This window comes from Nanorana parkeri, unplaced genomic scaffold (genome assembly GCF_000935625.1).
Source record: "Nanorana parkeri isolate BGI_ZX_2015 unplaced genomic scaffold, ASM93562v1 scaffold421, whole genome shotgun sequence".
Lineage (NCBI taxonomy): Eukaryota > Metazoa > Chordata > Amphibia > Anura > Dicroglossidae > Nanorana > Nanorana parkeri.
The window spans coordinates 1,173,704-1,190,408 of record NW_017306689.1 but is presented as its reverse complement, the minus strand read 5'-3'; the positions used below and the strand labels follow the sequence as shown (position 1 = coordinate 1,190,408).

At 38.1% G+C, this 16,705-nt stretch overlaps 1 protein-coding gene across 1 annotated transcript in view; it reads right to left on the bottom strand.

Annotated features, from left to right (window-relative positions):
* Positions 1-16,705, bottom strand: part of EPHA5 (EPH receptor A5) — a 270,172-nt gene that overhangs the window by 44,246 nt on the left and 209,221 nt on the right. The window lies entirely within an intron of this gene.

The window sequence follows — 16,705 nt, the reverse complement described above, 5'->3', positions numbered from 1 at the left end:
GTGAAATATGGCAGATATGGTTAAAAGCAACTCTGTAACCACTTAAAGACAAGCTTCCCTTTAACCCCTTCATGACTGAGCTTGTTTTTAGTTTCTGTTCGTAAATTACTGACACACTTTTGACATTTTTGCTGTGTGATTCTTCCACGTCAGTAATATACTTTCTTACAAAGTGCACCCACACATATTATATATTGTTTTTTAGAGGACAGATAGGGCTACATATTTATATCACATATGTGCGTCTAACGCCTCACTTAGGACAAATAAAATATAAAAAAAGAGGAAAAAAACGTTTAAAAAAAACACTTTTTTCCCAGTTTTGATTTGTAGTATTTTTTTTACAAAACCAGCACAGCTAAAAAAATGCAATAAATACATTCATTTATTTGTCCCTTATTTTATTTTATTTTTTACACATTTTTTTATTTTTTTTACACTTTTCACAATTTTTTATTTTTTTTACACTTTTCACTTTTTTTTTTAACTTAAAAATGTTATTTTATTTATTTAATTATATCAAGCAGATTTTGTGAATTAATCTCACTGTTACTGCATGATAAATTAATAAATTTTTGGTTATTATCAGGCTGCTTCAAACTTCAGAACAGCCGATAATAAGTTAGTGACACTGATCCTGCAGCAGTTCAGGATTCAGCTGTTACTAAATGTTTTCTGATTGTTGCAACAACGATCAGCAAACAAACATTCTTCTTCCAGGAATAGATACATTGTAGGAATAGACACATTTTGTATCTATTCATGAAAGAAAAAAAAAAAAGCCAGTATAGCTTGAGAGAGATATCTCTCGATCTATACGAGCTGTCAGAATGCCGGCAAAAGCCGGCATCTGTGTCCGCTTTGCTTTGACTCTCAGACACCCGATATTAAGGTATCGGGTGTCTGAAAAAGGTTAACCCTTTCATTAATGAATGCCTCTGTAGTAAGGGCATCCATTAATGAATGTTAAAAGCTGATTCTCAGCGATTAACAGCCCTCTAAAGCAGCAAATAACTCGTCACGTACAGTGTACGTGACAAGTCATTTGGTCCCTTTGTGGCTGGACGTACAGTGTACGTCTCCCGTCACGAAGGGGTTAAAGGAAATGGTCAATACTTGCCCCTGTGGTTCCCCCATGCTAGCCCCTATGTCATTAAGGTATCCTGTAGTGATGTAGGGGCCAGCAGAGGACTACTTCTTTTAAGTCTATTTAAAGCACTTAAACAATCCTGAAGTGATGAAATTGTACTTGAACTGCTGCTGGCACATACAACAATCATTTCTCAGGTCACTCTTCCTCCTCGTTGCTGCTCTAGTACGCACATGCTAGCTTCCTACTCTAAGGGCCCTGGACTGACCTTCCCTACTATTGAAGTTTCTCTATTGGTCTATTTTTTTGCTGGGCAGCCTAACTGGTTTTAGGAGTTTGTTGTTTTAGGAGTCAGAAGGGGTCATAGTAAGGATCTCAACCAAAGAAGCTGGGTCAGTATATGTATACAATATTGGTCCAAGATTTTAGACACCCATATAGATGAAGTGAAAACTGACCCAATGTTTGGACACCTGTGTGGTGCCAGTAGTTCTTGACTTGTTGTTTTGCCAGGTTTCTTTCAATGGAAGGTGAAATGGTTAAACAGGCATATTTTATCTGGCAGAGCTTACTTATAATGGACATCATGAAGCTGAAACATTTTTGGGTTCACACTTGCATTTTCCAAGATATTTTATAAGTTTATACGTGCTGATAATGATGCTATAAAAACATGTTCTGGTTGGGTGCTAGCTGATGCTAATGCCATAGCCAGTGTTGAAGAGGGTCTGGAGGTGAGGTAGCTGTTCATGTGGGGAATGTGGAGGATAATTTACAGTTATACCGCTGCTCAGAATACAAATGTATGTTTTGTACTCTAGGGGCAAAAGAATCTGAGAGAGGGTTCACACTACACTCAAAACAAGACGTGCAGCAAATACTTGAACTAAAATTGTTGCAAGATATGGATCTAGTGGTGTTGTACAGCAATGTGACCGAAAAATATGCTTTCTCAAAATAGTTACAACATATGCTGTATACTAAGCACATGAACCTTAAAAAGGAAAGCCTTTATTTTGTCAACTGTTTTTATTATTATTTCCTGCTAAATGAAGATGAAGAAACAAGTAAAATTGAATTCTGTCTCTGATCCCAAAGCTTGCTCCACTAGCAAACCGGAAACAAAAAAACTAAAAGGGCGCAACACTGGGTGGGCTAACTGACCGAGTCGGAAAGCCCAGGGAAGATGACAGGAAAATTGTGTGACAATGGGTGCAATTGGCGAAAAACCAATGGATAGCTGAGGAAAAAAAATAAGCACTTACATTTTAATTCTTGGGACCAGAGGATGGACGGCCGGTGCGAAGGATCGGGTCATCCGTGGTATCTACCTGGAACAGGTGAGCCGGGGGATGTGCATCCACACGGGGAGAGAAGGCTGTGGGCGAGGGAGTTAGTGGGCGGCTGTCACATTTAAATCGGCGGTTTCCCGCCGCCACGATATGTTCCTTCTCGAGCTTGGTTCTATCAGTGCTTTCGCAACGACTGTAAACAAGAGGTTTCCTGTGTACCTCATCCTGTTGTATTAGCTGATATTCTAATGTTCTGCAGGGATGCTCAATACACTGATTGATACATCTTTATATATACAGTAAAATACAAACAGAAAAGTGTGATGCAGCAAGCTTGTTATAATGTGTCAGTCACACAAAAAAATACTTTTAGGTAAACATTAAAATACATTAAAATGCTCAATAAAAATGCACTGTAGTATCCCTTTAAGAGAGAGCATCCTTGTTTTATGGGACCAGGCAGTTAATCCCATTATATGTAACTGAAGAGAATTCTTTTAAATTGTCTTGTTTTATCTCATTGATTAATCCTTTGAATGATTTAGTGTAGTGTAATAATGACAAATTTACTGACAGGTGCGATGCAGATACTAATTACGGTGGTTTTAGAGAGATGTAATGATACAGTAATATCCTAGGTGGATACAAAAACATAATTTATAGTGCCACTGCTATGTTGTGTTTACAGGGCTGGTGATAAATGTTAGGGATCTGAACAGTAATTTCGGGTTGTAAAATATATTTCTCCTTTGTGGTACACAGTTTAGCCTTTTTGGGCCTAAGGCAAAATGTGTTCTGGGACCCTTTATTTTCTCCCCTTTATTAAAGGAAAAAATCCTGTTTGTAATTGTCTCCTTGTATTGACACAGAAGAGTTCCTTCTCAAACAGGTTCCTAGCTTTAACAGAGAGTTATTGAAAATCTGTTTTATTAACAAACTAAACAAATATACGCCTTACACATAACACAGAAGAAAACTCCTCAGGAAAAAAACAAAACCCCTGCTATGCATTAGGCTTGTAGGACTGACTCTTAGAGTGGGTGTCTACTACCCTACCCCCTCTCTTTGCCATCTTGTTAAAATCCCAGTACTTCTGGGTATGGGTCTGCATACACCACACCCGTGTCCTTCCTGTTTCATAATTCTTATTGCCTACGTAGCCAATGACCAAGGCACAAGATCTGTCACATTGAGGGAGGGGGTTTGAAAATACCAGCCATACTGGGAATGGTAAGTATTTGCCGGTGAGCTGTTCAGAAACAGAAGGAAAATAAAAAAGTGCGCACTAAGGGTGATTTAAAGAGAAACTTTACCCATATCTTCAGAATAACAACAAACACAGCTTCAGAAATGATTACTAATGACAATCTACAAACACATGCTTGCAGATAATATGATAGATATTTGCAGGCTTTTTATCCTTTGCATACCTTGTTTTTCTTTTCCTGCACATTCTTCTCACAGTGGGCATTTTTACTGAGGGCAGATTAATTAATCTCCCTTTACTTCCTGGAACTCTGGCACATGTGACTAGGACATGTGATCATGCACATCATCTCAGGGGAGGAAAATGCCTTTCCCTGAGATCTCGTGAGATTACAGATGAGACTTCCCAGCAATGCACTGCTGATGTAACCCTCCCAGAATGCAATGCTTGGGCACATTACATCACTTTTACCAAAAAGGATCAGGAAGTAGAGAACAATAAATTTTAACTAACATTAAAATGTATTTGATTAACTACGGAATGTAAGTTGATTTCAGCATGCAGAGCTGTATGCTGATGTGACTTTTAGCCAAAGGGGGTAAAGGAGCACTTTAGGGTTATCTAGAAAATAGCAGGGACTAGGTTAAGTTTTTCTTTTGTCAAATGACAAGTTTACTGTAAGCTAGCCACATATCCCATAGCCACAATATACTACATTTAGATCAAAACAGAAACAGCAAAATGTCTTACAATCAAAATGTAAGAAAAGTTAAAAAGAAGAGATTGTAAGGAATGCAGATATCTTTGCTATAGGTATGTTTTAGAACCAATAAACATATTTAAGGTTATCCAATCACTGTCTTAGAAAAAGCCCTATCCACATTTTTGATATTTTTGGAGTCCATACATTCTTACAAGTTTAGATTTCTGCTCAACTCTATTTTCAGATTCTACACTCAGAATACAAGATGCATGAGCAGGTTTTAACATATGCAAATGTCGTTCAATGTTCATACCATCATGAAATTAAAAGACCAAAATATCTCACTTAGGCACACTGCTGATTCTCCCCAACCTATCGGCTTAGTAGCATTAGCTACCACTGTTAGACCATGCTACACCCCTGCTACCCACCATCATTACTAACTCAGCTTGTATCACCTACATTGTTGTTTTAAAAAATTGTTTTCTAAAATGGAAAATGCATGCGATTTTAATGTATGTAATTATTCCAAAATAGTATTACATGGTGACACTTAGAGTTTATTAACATAATAAAAGATCATTAAAACAGCACTTTGTATAGACACAAGAACATCAAAATGACAAACAGAAAATGTAAGATAACACTGTAACTCTGCCAGGTTCTTCTGTAACCCTGTTACAAGCTAAACACTGCACAAAGAGAATTTATAACTCTAAGATGGTTTCAAATGACAACTAAAAATCCAACCTCGGCACTATGAATCATGACTTTTTAGATTGGCTATGTGTTTAAAATTAATAGGTAATAGAATTTTCCTGAATACACACTGGGGACCTTATGGAAGCAAATAATGAGCGAGCAGTGAAAACACATATTTCTGTGTTCAAAACCCAATTGCCAGACGTGATTTATTTCTATAACAACAATTTTAGTTGTTCATGGTTGCAAAAGTGTATTGAGTGCAGAGCTGGAAGCAGGCAGCTTAGGTGGGTGGAAAGGGCAAGCTGTGCAATATGACTAAACATAGTAGGTCATCTGATACACACTGCGTGTAAGTCATTCGTACTATGTGAAGCAGATTACAAAATAAACATTATTTCTTCTTGCAGACCCGTCTCAAACCTGTTCAGCAGATAACAAACACATTCAATAGGGCTGAACACAACAGATAGGGCCTTACACAGAGACGTTGATTTACTAAAGCAGTAGAATGTTAACTTTGTCCTGTGAAGCTGTGTTCACTTCAATCATCATTTGTAAGGCAAATTCTTACTTTTATTTAAAAGCTCCTGCACGTTTGCGTATTTGCCCAATGAACACAAGCTTACAGGGCTAAGTGAAAACTGTTCTCTTTTAGTAAATCAACCCCACAGACACCACAAATACATGCACAATCAGTCATAGTGTGACCTTCTGCATGATTTCATTTGTGTTATGAAATGAATGGCCCCTGCATATTTTTTGCCTGGCGCCACTGACTAAAAAAAAAAAAGGTTTGACTTTATATAAACTTCACTGCAACAAAATAAATATCACATACCTGGGCCACTTTTATTCTTATCTGCAACCTTGTGAAGTTCACCTCTTTGCCTGATTCCAAAATGTAGCCTTCTCTACATTGCAGTATTTGTATATTTTAAAGTCCTAAAGTCAAAAATGTTATAAAAGTCCCTCCAAGATACAATACTGATTGACGAGATATAAGGTAACACTGCAATAAATATATGATTGCTATAGTAAAAAACAGAGTGAAGAAAGCTGGAGCAAAATTAGAACTTGTAACCAATACAGTTGTAACTGTCAAATTGTTTTATTATTATTCCATTTTTAATTGCTCTAAATTCTGATAACCTTTTCATAGTGATTCTCACTATACATTATAGCTAATTTCCATGTTCCATGTTTCCTTTGTTAACCACCCCACATTCCTGTTAAAAAAAGGTTGCAAAGTATTACTTACCCTCTCCCCGTGTCTTCCTGCTCCTGGGCCACACTCCTCTTCTGGGTTGAATGACATTCATCGTCATTGATCTCACTTTCTGTGAGGTCAGACTGTTATGGACACAACCTATAAGAGTGCAACATTATGTCTGGACTCTGATGTCAGATTTATTCTGGATGAGCAACCTTGTGAAGCCCTCCCCAATCAACAACTGCTTTGGTTGCCTTAAACATTAAGAAATAATCACAAACACAGTGGATCAAATATTATTTTGCTATTTAAAAAGTATCATAGTCCAAACAATGGAATAGGTAAACACGTAAGAAATAACTGACACAACCAAGGAACTTGTCTGCATTGATAGGATGAGCACTGCACTGACATAACCAGAACATGTATGCAAAGACAAAATCCATACCCTCAATTTAAGGAGGAACCTTAGTGGCCGTGATGAATTGCTCCTCTACATTAGTGGTCAGTGGAGCATATGCAAACTTATATGGGCATTTCACTTTGTATGGCCCACTGACCCAAACTTAGGTAGCAAGCAGTGACTCCCCCAGGCTCAGGCAAGCCAATCCCCAGGCTCAAACAGCACTTCCTAGGGCTCAAAGAGCTATTCTTTTAAGCTCAGGAGCCATCCCCCCAGCTCAACCAGAATCTCATTGAGTCGCTTATGCATCCTAAAGGAGCCTGAAAGCTGCTGCCCCATACCCTACCCCACTAGCTGGCAAGGCATTATCTCAATGCATGTGTGGGGTGTCAGTGTGGCCAGTCAGGTGAAGGACTAGTAAGACCACCACCTCCAATGCCATGTGCCAATTGAAACAGTAAAGGGGTAATAGTGGTTTGTCAGTGAATAAGGAAGCAGCAGCATAATGATTGCATACATTCTCCTACAGCCTATCGGGCCCTGCCGGGCTCACAATGAGAATGATGCAGGGAACATCACTAAGGCCTCTATGCCCTGCAGCATAAAAGACTGCTCACCCCTGGAAAAGACCAGACAAGGACCCTTCATGTCACAAGACTGACCAGAAGACTCCTGAATTTAAGGTATGAATAATGGAGATATTGTTAAAATGCACTGTGGTTTTTTTTCACCATGGGCAAGAGCTGAAATATCAGATTTTGCTTACAGAGTGTGACATATCAGTGAGATTGTGTGGATTGCTAAAGCTGGTCATACACTGGTTCATTTTCTTATGAACATTTATACGGATAATCGCTTCAGAACATTCGATAAAACCATCAGAGACTTGAAAAATGTCTGAAATGTAATTTGATTTTAACATTCTACTTTGAAATTAATGGAGTTTCCTGAACAACAGCCACATTTACTTTTATCATTTTGTTTGAGAAATATTTTTCATCCTGTACTTTCATACTTTCAAATTTTTTTAATCAATATGGTCAAAAAGATCATCAATTTGACCCCATTATCTGATCGAATGAATGGCATTAAAAAAACTATTTACTTTCAAACAAATTCTACTGGTGTATGGTCAGCTTTAGTGTTACCCTTTATTGCTATTTTTACTTAAAAATCATCATGTATGTTAGATTAATTGGTCTTTTAATCTTTGTATTCTGCACTGGCAGCCAGCAAAGGTAAGGAGGAAAACGAGCATGCTGAAATACATGGCTCCTAATTCAAGCATTAATCAACAGGCAGTTGACAGAGTGATGCCACTGTATTCCTCTTCTATCAGATGAAAATGCCATTGCTTGGATTAACTAATCACCTGGAATGGTTTGAGAGCTTTGTGAGGCAGACTAATCTGTATCACAGCAGACAGGATAGCATTGTTCGATTTTCTTCTAATAAGGGCCCAGGCTTCTCACTGTTTGCACACTTTTCACATTAGTCCAACAGATAATGATAGACATAGTACACAGTGCAGAATATACAATCTGTGCTTGCCCAGCTGCCGTTAAAAGGATAATAGAATAGCATTTCCATGTACTCACTTTGTGGAATGATTGCACTATTTTTAAAGTTTTTTTTGCTTCCACAAACTGCTTGTGTCATTATCCAGATATTTAATACCTGAATTTGCAGCCACTAGAAGGCACATCTATCTTCATGACAGAAAGAACAGTCAGCATCTTAGCTGAATCAGTATACATGCTTTCAAGGCAATTTACTAAGATTACTGATTTGCTAAAGGGAAATAAACAAGATAGGGGATAAATCACTATAGTATGCCCAAAGTGTATTTCCACTTTCACAGCCAAATTGAGATAACACCTATTTTACATTTGTTATATGTTCCAATTAACATTGCATAAGCAAAAAAAAAAAAAAGGCTTCTTGCAGTTTAAATTGCTGTTACTTGAGTTAGGGTTTTAAGTGTTAAAATTTCTTGTTGCTTCTAGCTCCTTGAAATGTTGGGAGGGGCTGTGATGGGTGAAGGGTCTTGTCCATTGAGAGGTGGCTTGTCAATTGTATGTTAATGAAGCTTATTAGATAAACACAATCCTCAAATTTCTGTCCCAAGACTTTCTATTGGGACAGACCACTGTGAAAGGGATAAGAAAGCTAAAAAACATCTAAAAGGCAAGACATTTTTTTGTAAAGTTATTTGTAGGATGCTGTGTGAACTGGAACTCATAACCACATAGAGGGGTTTTCTCAAATTTGACTGCAAAAGTGGAAATACACTTTAAATTTGATGACTCTATGAATATATGATTCTTTCATGAATAGATGATATATGATAAATCTATGATTAAGCCTTTTTGACGAAACAAGTCAGAGCCTGTGGATCTTGTTATGCTTGTAACATTGTAGATTCCTGGGAATAAACTTTTTTACATCGAGGTCCTGGCTGTTCAGGGTGGCTTTACACACATTGGATTACTGGTGACGGCCGTGGCGTGCCTCTGTCAGCCGGCACCCAGCCTTTTGAATGTGACTGATGAGATTGAGATACAAATGTGAGTGGTGTCCATTTTTTACATGCTTAAATTAGAGGTTCACCTGAGCATGCGGATGTATGCAAATAGAGCAAACGCCACCCCTGGACCTAGCTGACAAATAACACAATAATTTCCAATGTTCGCAGTTTGTGTTGAGCATCCATATATTGCAGCTTTGTTTAGAGAAGGTGCACAGAGGAATGTGTGTGTCAACATTTTACCTGACAATAAAAACATTCCAAAAATTACTAATGTGACCAGCACTACAGTTGACCACTAAGGAATGAAATTTATATTCACCAAACAAAAAAGCAGGTTAAAAAGACCAGGGTAAGCAAAAAGTAATTTAGCTGTGATGGAAATTTTTGTATGATTCCATTTTGATTTCCACATGATTTCCAGCCTACTGACATAGTAATGACTTATATGATGATTGGAAAAGACTCTCCACATGCTCTTTGACCTATAGGGGGTGCATTTCCCTTAAGACTAGACCTGCCTACCAGTTCCCCGATGTGCTTGGGTTTACTGCACAATATACCCAGACAAGTGAGACTTCCATGATCTGGAAAGTAAACAAGAATTAGGGAAGCACAAGAGCTGGATCTTAGGGTATATGAGAGAAACAGAGACAATGATAACAAAGGAAGGCAGATGATGACACGAGCTAAGAAAAGAGACTCACGGCAATGGTAAAGAAGAAGGGAAAGGAAGTAATGAGAGAAAAGACAGAAACGCAGGATACACACTATGAAAGGACAATATCAGAATACTACAAAAAGGAACAAGCAACAAATGCTGTGATAGATCAAGACAAGTCAAATAGGAGATCCAAAGCAGACTAAGAGTATGGTATAGGGACCAGTCTACAGGAACAAGGAGACCCAAAATAGCAGACAGTAGTCAAGTACAAGTAGGGAGGCTAAAAGAAAAAACTCATATAATGTTCTAGCAATCTTCTGGTACAGAACTACTGAGAAATCGATTAGATAAATTAAATGCAACAGAGACTTAAAGAGGAACTTTACGTATATCTAAAATAACAACAAAGACACTGTTAGAAATGTTTCGTAATGATAATCTACAAACATATACTTCTAGGTAATTGCCGGCTTTGTATTCTTTGCATACCTTATTTCTCTTGTCTTGCCCATTCTTCTCACAGTGGCCATTTTTACTAAGGGAAGATTAATATATCCCCCTTTACTTCCTGGAAATCTGGCAAATGTGACTAGGACATGTGACCATGAATGTCATCTCAGGTGAGGAAAATGCCTTTCCCTGAGATGTTGTGAGATTACAGATGAGATTTCCCAGCAATGCTCTGCTGATGTAATCTTCCCAGGATGCATCGCTAGGAAGTGGATGACCTCTAATTGTAAGGAAATTAAAACATGTTTAACTAATGTATGTAATATGATTTTATATTAGCATGCAGAATTGGCTTAATTTGCATACGATATCTCAAATCTCAAGTTAAGTCTCAAATTAAGTGCTTCTCAAGTCACAGAACTATGTGGAAAGCTATGCTGACTTTCCCCATTCAAGGTACATTTGGAGCACTCCGAAATGAAGTGAATTGGCTTTAGAGAAAGGTTTTATTCTGGTAAATAGTTTTACATTTTTCTGTGCCTATAATTTTTAATAATCAAAAATAAAAATCTAATTAATTTTGCACTAATTTGCAAACATAAGTGACTAAAACAAACCCCTCATGTCATTCCATGCCATACAATAGTGTCATGCTTAAAATCATCATCAAACAGTATGTTTCACTACTAAATGCCTAATACATAAATAAAGCAAAGAAAATTAGCACAAACTAAATGACTGCTCATAGCAATTAATCAGAACTGTTTCAATTTTACCTTGACATGAGGGTGAAACCTAAATGGTTGCTATTGTCAATATTTCCACTTTTGTGCTTGTTTTTTTCTGGTTGTAATGACTCAGCACTGTGAGAAAACAAAGAGGAAACTCAAACACAAGGTGTATGATTTTTTGCGATTGAAACTGTAGCCCCTTAGGCACGTGCTCACCCAACTACCATGTGTACCGTAGACAGCTTTATTTTTCTCTTTCTCTCTCTCTCTCTGTATATATATATCTATATATATATCTATGGTGTGCTTTGCACCACTGCAACTGACGCTTTGCATTGCACTTGGTGATGTAAGGCTTGGATGCAGATGCTCAGCCATGGAAACCCATTCCATGAAGCTCTCTACGCACTGTTGTTGTGCCAATCTGAAGGCCACATGAAGTTTGGAGGTCTGTAGCTATTGACTCTGCAGACAGTTGGCAACTTCTGCGCACTGTGTGCTTCAGCATGCGCTGACCCAGCTCTTTCATTCTAGGTGGCCTACCACTTCGTGGCAGAGTTGCTGTTGTTCTCAGTTGCTTCCACTTTGTTATAATACCACTAACAGTTAAACGTAGAATATTTAGCAGCAATAAATTTTCACGGATGGGCTTATTGCATAATAATAATACTTGTGTTTTCTCAGTTTACTGCTCTAGATATTGCATTATGACATTTCATTTTAAGTTTGTGTAACTACTAGACTTTGGATATTCAGAAGCTCCTCATCACATTTCATCACTGTGCTGATTTCTCGGTGGAGCTCATTTTACAAAAAGTAATTACAGGTCTCATAAATATTTCAACCACCTGCATGCCATTCCAAATTAACCAATAAATCTGTTAAGAACACCTTCCCAATCTTGATGGAGAGATAATATGAGATCCCCATTACTAAATTTATCTGCTTAACATAAATAATTATGTATATGTACAAAATACAGATTTGCCAAACGAGACAAGTGTGACATACGGTGGAAATTAAACAAATATAATTAATTTACTTCTGTCTATAAAGCACTGGTTTTAACATAATGGCGCTGCTTCTGTAAATAGAATAAGGAACATTTGTATGTGCACAATTTGACAAGGCTAAGGCTAACATGTTCCATAACTATCTATCTATCTATCTATCTATCTATCTATCTATCTATCTATCTATCTATCTATCTGTCTGTCTGTCTGTCTGTCTGTCTGTCTGTCTGTCTGTCTGTCTGTCTATTATCTGTCTATCAATATTTTCCCAGATTGTCAGTTTGACAACGGAAAAGCGAAAAATAATGGTTGGAATTAATGTATTTGTGACCCACTGTAAGCTTCTGAGGGTTGTTTAGCCTTGAGATACATAGTACATATCTGATTCAGCATAGATCACTCTAGCTTGACGCCTTTCTGCTTTGCTTTCTGTCTTGCAATGGCCAGTGACCACATTTGCTAGGTAATGCGTTTGGTGGTATGATCTTTGTAACCTACAGAACCAAGAGTAGTAATATTTGCTACTGGGAGCAACCGAATGAGTTGGTCCACATGCATGTATGTAAATGTTACTACATTAAATTCACTGTGTTACTTTTATCGCTGTCTAGCAGCTAATTAGAGAAGTGCATTCAAAGCACTGTTAATTAACACATACGGTACAATCATGATGTGGGAGTTCATGCTGTTGATATTATTACTGTGCATTCATAAGAAAGAAATGTTTGTATAATCCTGAAAATATTTGACTAAAAGTGTTGATGTATTTATTTATCCCCCATGTTTTTTTGTGCTGACGTATTAGAACATAAAACCATTTGCATCAGTCTCTGCCCCCATAGGTGCTCTAAATCTAATAACAAGCTCCTGGCACGCTCATACACGCTAGGACCATTTTTGGAAGAAACTGATTAACCTACAGTATGTTCTAGATTGTCAGAACAAACTAAGTACCTAGAGGAATCTCACACAAACACAGGGAGCACATACAAACTTCATGCAAATACATGTCTAAGATACAAATCCAGACCTCTAAGATAAGTGTACTAACCACTTAGGCTCTATTTACAGCTATGAATGCACTGATGCGCATTTCATTAAAGCAGCCTATTACGTTTGGCTTGCCCCTTAATGAGCCTCAATGCACAAAAGAAAACCCTACATTTTTTTTGTTGGAGGGTGCACTGCAATGAACAGTGTGTTCACATCTGTAAATTGTGGTCCGCTGAAGGCCAGGTGCTTTTGTTTATACTGCACATGTGCATTTGGGGCCATTTAGAATGAATGGCAACACACTCCAATGTACATATACAGTCTGTTATTGTGCATTGCTGTAACGCACATCAAAATATATCACAAGCATAACTGCAGGTGAATCCAGTTTCGTGATCTTTTTGTCACAGCAAGGCGAGATCAGATAAGCATGGTGCAATTTGCCACCCTTTCTGCATAGATACGGGAACCAATAAAGTAAGGTTGGTGGTTGAGAATGGAAGCAAATTGTTGCATGCATCATCTTATTGTAGTGCACACCATCTGCAATAAATTAATTTACTGCAATGCATATAGTTTATCATACGATTTAATTTCCTGAGCCATCCTTTTAGCGCTCTTCTGAACACTTCTGTTGCACCAAAAATTTACATCTCTTATTTTAATTTTTGTACCTGTCACCACCATCTGCTATCACATGGGGGGGCTTGGGGTTTAATAAGTAGTTGCGCTAATATTACGCAACATAAAAATTTGCAACTACCACCATTTTATTCTATAGGGTCTTGGCATTCAGAAAATATATAATGTTGGGGGGTTTTAAGTAATATTCAGGCCTAAAATGTGGAATATAACATGGGTACAAAAAAATGAAAAAAATCCCTCAGTCATGAAGGGGTTAAACATTTTATGGGCTCATGCACTATGGAGTATGGAAATACATGCAGGATCTTGCAATCTTGAAAAAAAAAGTTGTCTAGACACATGTAACATTTGTGCAACATTTACATGTGTACAAGCCTTCAGTGTTGATGCAGCCTAATGGCCACCACCAGTTGAAATGTCAATATCAACAATGTGTAGCCTGTCCCCGCTGATTAGACATACTACTGATGTTTGTGTGTTGGCCCTGAATGAGTCATGCATCAGCATGAGCAGAATGACTGGTCCTTCAGTCACTCATGAAGAACTGGCTGAGGTCTTTCTGCATATTCATGGCCTCTGATGAATGACTCATTCAGAGTCAACCTATGTCTTTCAATGCTAAGATGCAGGCAGCTCAAGACGTTTGGCATTCTTCATTGCTAAGGCCAACAGGGCGTATTTGGGCTATGCGGTGTACACAAATAAATGTTACACAAACATTTACATCCCTTCAGTGTAAATAGCTGAAACGTACTGCACTGAACACAGCTGTGTCCTATTTTTTAATATGCAGATTATGGAATTGTATGCAGCTTTATGCATGTGTCCAACCTATATCCTACAGCTGCGTTCAGCCCCGAAAAAAAAAATGCATCCATTATGAATCTGAACGCAGCCCATGTGCATGAGCCCTAACTCTCCATCATCTGCCAAAGGCTTTGGTTGAAGCAACTCTTTACTATTGCAATTACAACACTGCAAAGTTGTGAGTGGTACGAGATTTGAAGTACACTGCATTAAACATATGTCATATACAGTAACTGAGCAGTAATGTATGGTTGCATGTAGCTTTATATAAATAATAATTTGTACTGTTCAGATTGACTTCAATATACAGCTGTGGAGTTTTTCTGCTTCTTGATTTGACACAGTTTTTTTGTAAAAGAATAAATATATGAAATAAGTAAAATCAAGGTGTTCCATATTACATCATGTTTTTTGTATTCTCTTTTTTTTTGTCTGAAGTGGTTCATTTAATGCAGTAAGTCATGGGGCTTTTCAGGCTGTACATTATTTAGAGTCATACAAGTTGTTTTTTAACAGAATAACACTGGTGTACATCTGTTGTTACATTATGAAAAATATTGCTCTCACCTTTCCTTGCAGCTCAATAAACTCGTTTTACATAAGAAACCTATATCTCTTTTTTTGTTGTCCATTTATTGTGCTTTTTCTAAGATAGATAAAGAAATTCAACACAGGCATGCATGATCAAAGCCGCTGAATAGTCTCAGGATGTTTTCACAATGGATTACATCCTTTCATTAATCTAGGCATTTTCTAAGGGCTAATAAACTCAGGGAAGGTTACAATTACCAACCAGGGAGTTATAAATAAAGCTATAAAGCATTCATCTGATTCATAATTCATCTGATAGCAGCTATTCAGCCATATGTACTGCAATGATGTCACTGCCCAGGCACAGCTTGTCTTCGCTGGGAAAGTAAATTTGGGTATCGTAATTGGCAACACTGGGCTTGTGTGTTTTTAAACATCCTCAAAATGTTAATTTCATGGCTGTATAATGAAAATATATACATGTTTTAAAGCAGTGGATTATTCAGAATGCCCTCAATACAAAATTACTTAATGTAATTTTGGAATAGTATTTTGCCCCAGATCCAGTGAGTCTTAGAGCACACTGTTAGAACTGAATCCAGAAATATTAAAGGAGAACTATGAGGTGAGTGAAAATCACTCAGCCTCATAGTTCGAGCCGACGGGTGACAATGAAACTGTCACATGTCGGCTCAATAGATCGGTAAGGGAAGCGAACACATACCATCGCTCGCTCACTTCTCGGACCTGTCCCTGCAGAAAGAGGTGACTGTCACTCACGGCTCCCTGCAGGGATTCCCCCCTCCCCTGTTCGATCCTCCTGCGCTGACTGGCGGAACGGACAGGGGAGGGGGCGGGTACAGCTGGCTCTGCCTCTAGATATCCGTCTGGGATCCATCCCAGCTGCAGCGGTCTCTGTATACCGCGAGCTGTAGCTCGCGGTATACTGAGCTTTGGGTCACGGGAGGACGCTAGTTTGTGTCCTCCCGTGACCCTTAGGACAACTATGGGGAAAAACACTTACCCCATAGTTCTCCTTTAAGTCTTGAATTATAGTAGATGTAAGCCCTAACTCAATAAGCACTGTGCATCATAAACAAGCTCTATTTATTGTTTACATTTTGCATCCTTTGTTGTATCTCAACACTGCTGATCTCATGTATCCTCTTTGCTGCCACTTTCACTCTGCATGCAGGTGATTGCTACATGACATTTTTCAGGGTGGGTTTCCTGATGGTGACAATAGTGGACCATGCCTGCTTAATGTGTGTTAACATTTCCACTTGTAGTTTCCTTTGGAAGCCTGTGTGACAGAGTGACAATGTAGGAGCACAAGTTTGAAAAACTAAGTGCCCAAACAAGCACCTTCATGGCAGGATCACCAGGTATTAATTTAAAAAAAAGCTGCTTTTTTTCTCATTAGATGCTATAGCATCCAAAGTCTGGACACAGTATTTCACTATTGTCCCTGTTGAATATACTACCTATGGGCAAGTTGATTAGATCAGTATTGTGCAGAAATAATTGTACTGCATTGCAGCAATGGGGATGTGCCCCACACAGCAAAGAATGCTGGATCAAGGAGGAAGGTAAGTATTTTAGCTGGTTGGTCGAACGTAGGGGGGTGGGGTGTATTAATCAAAGGACAGTTGTACCATAGGTACAATGGACCTCTTCATGTGTTTCTAGGGGAAGAAACAGTTTTTTCTTCAGACTTTGTGATAAGTAAGAAAA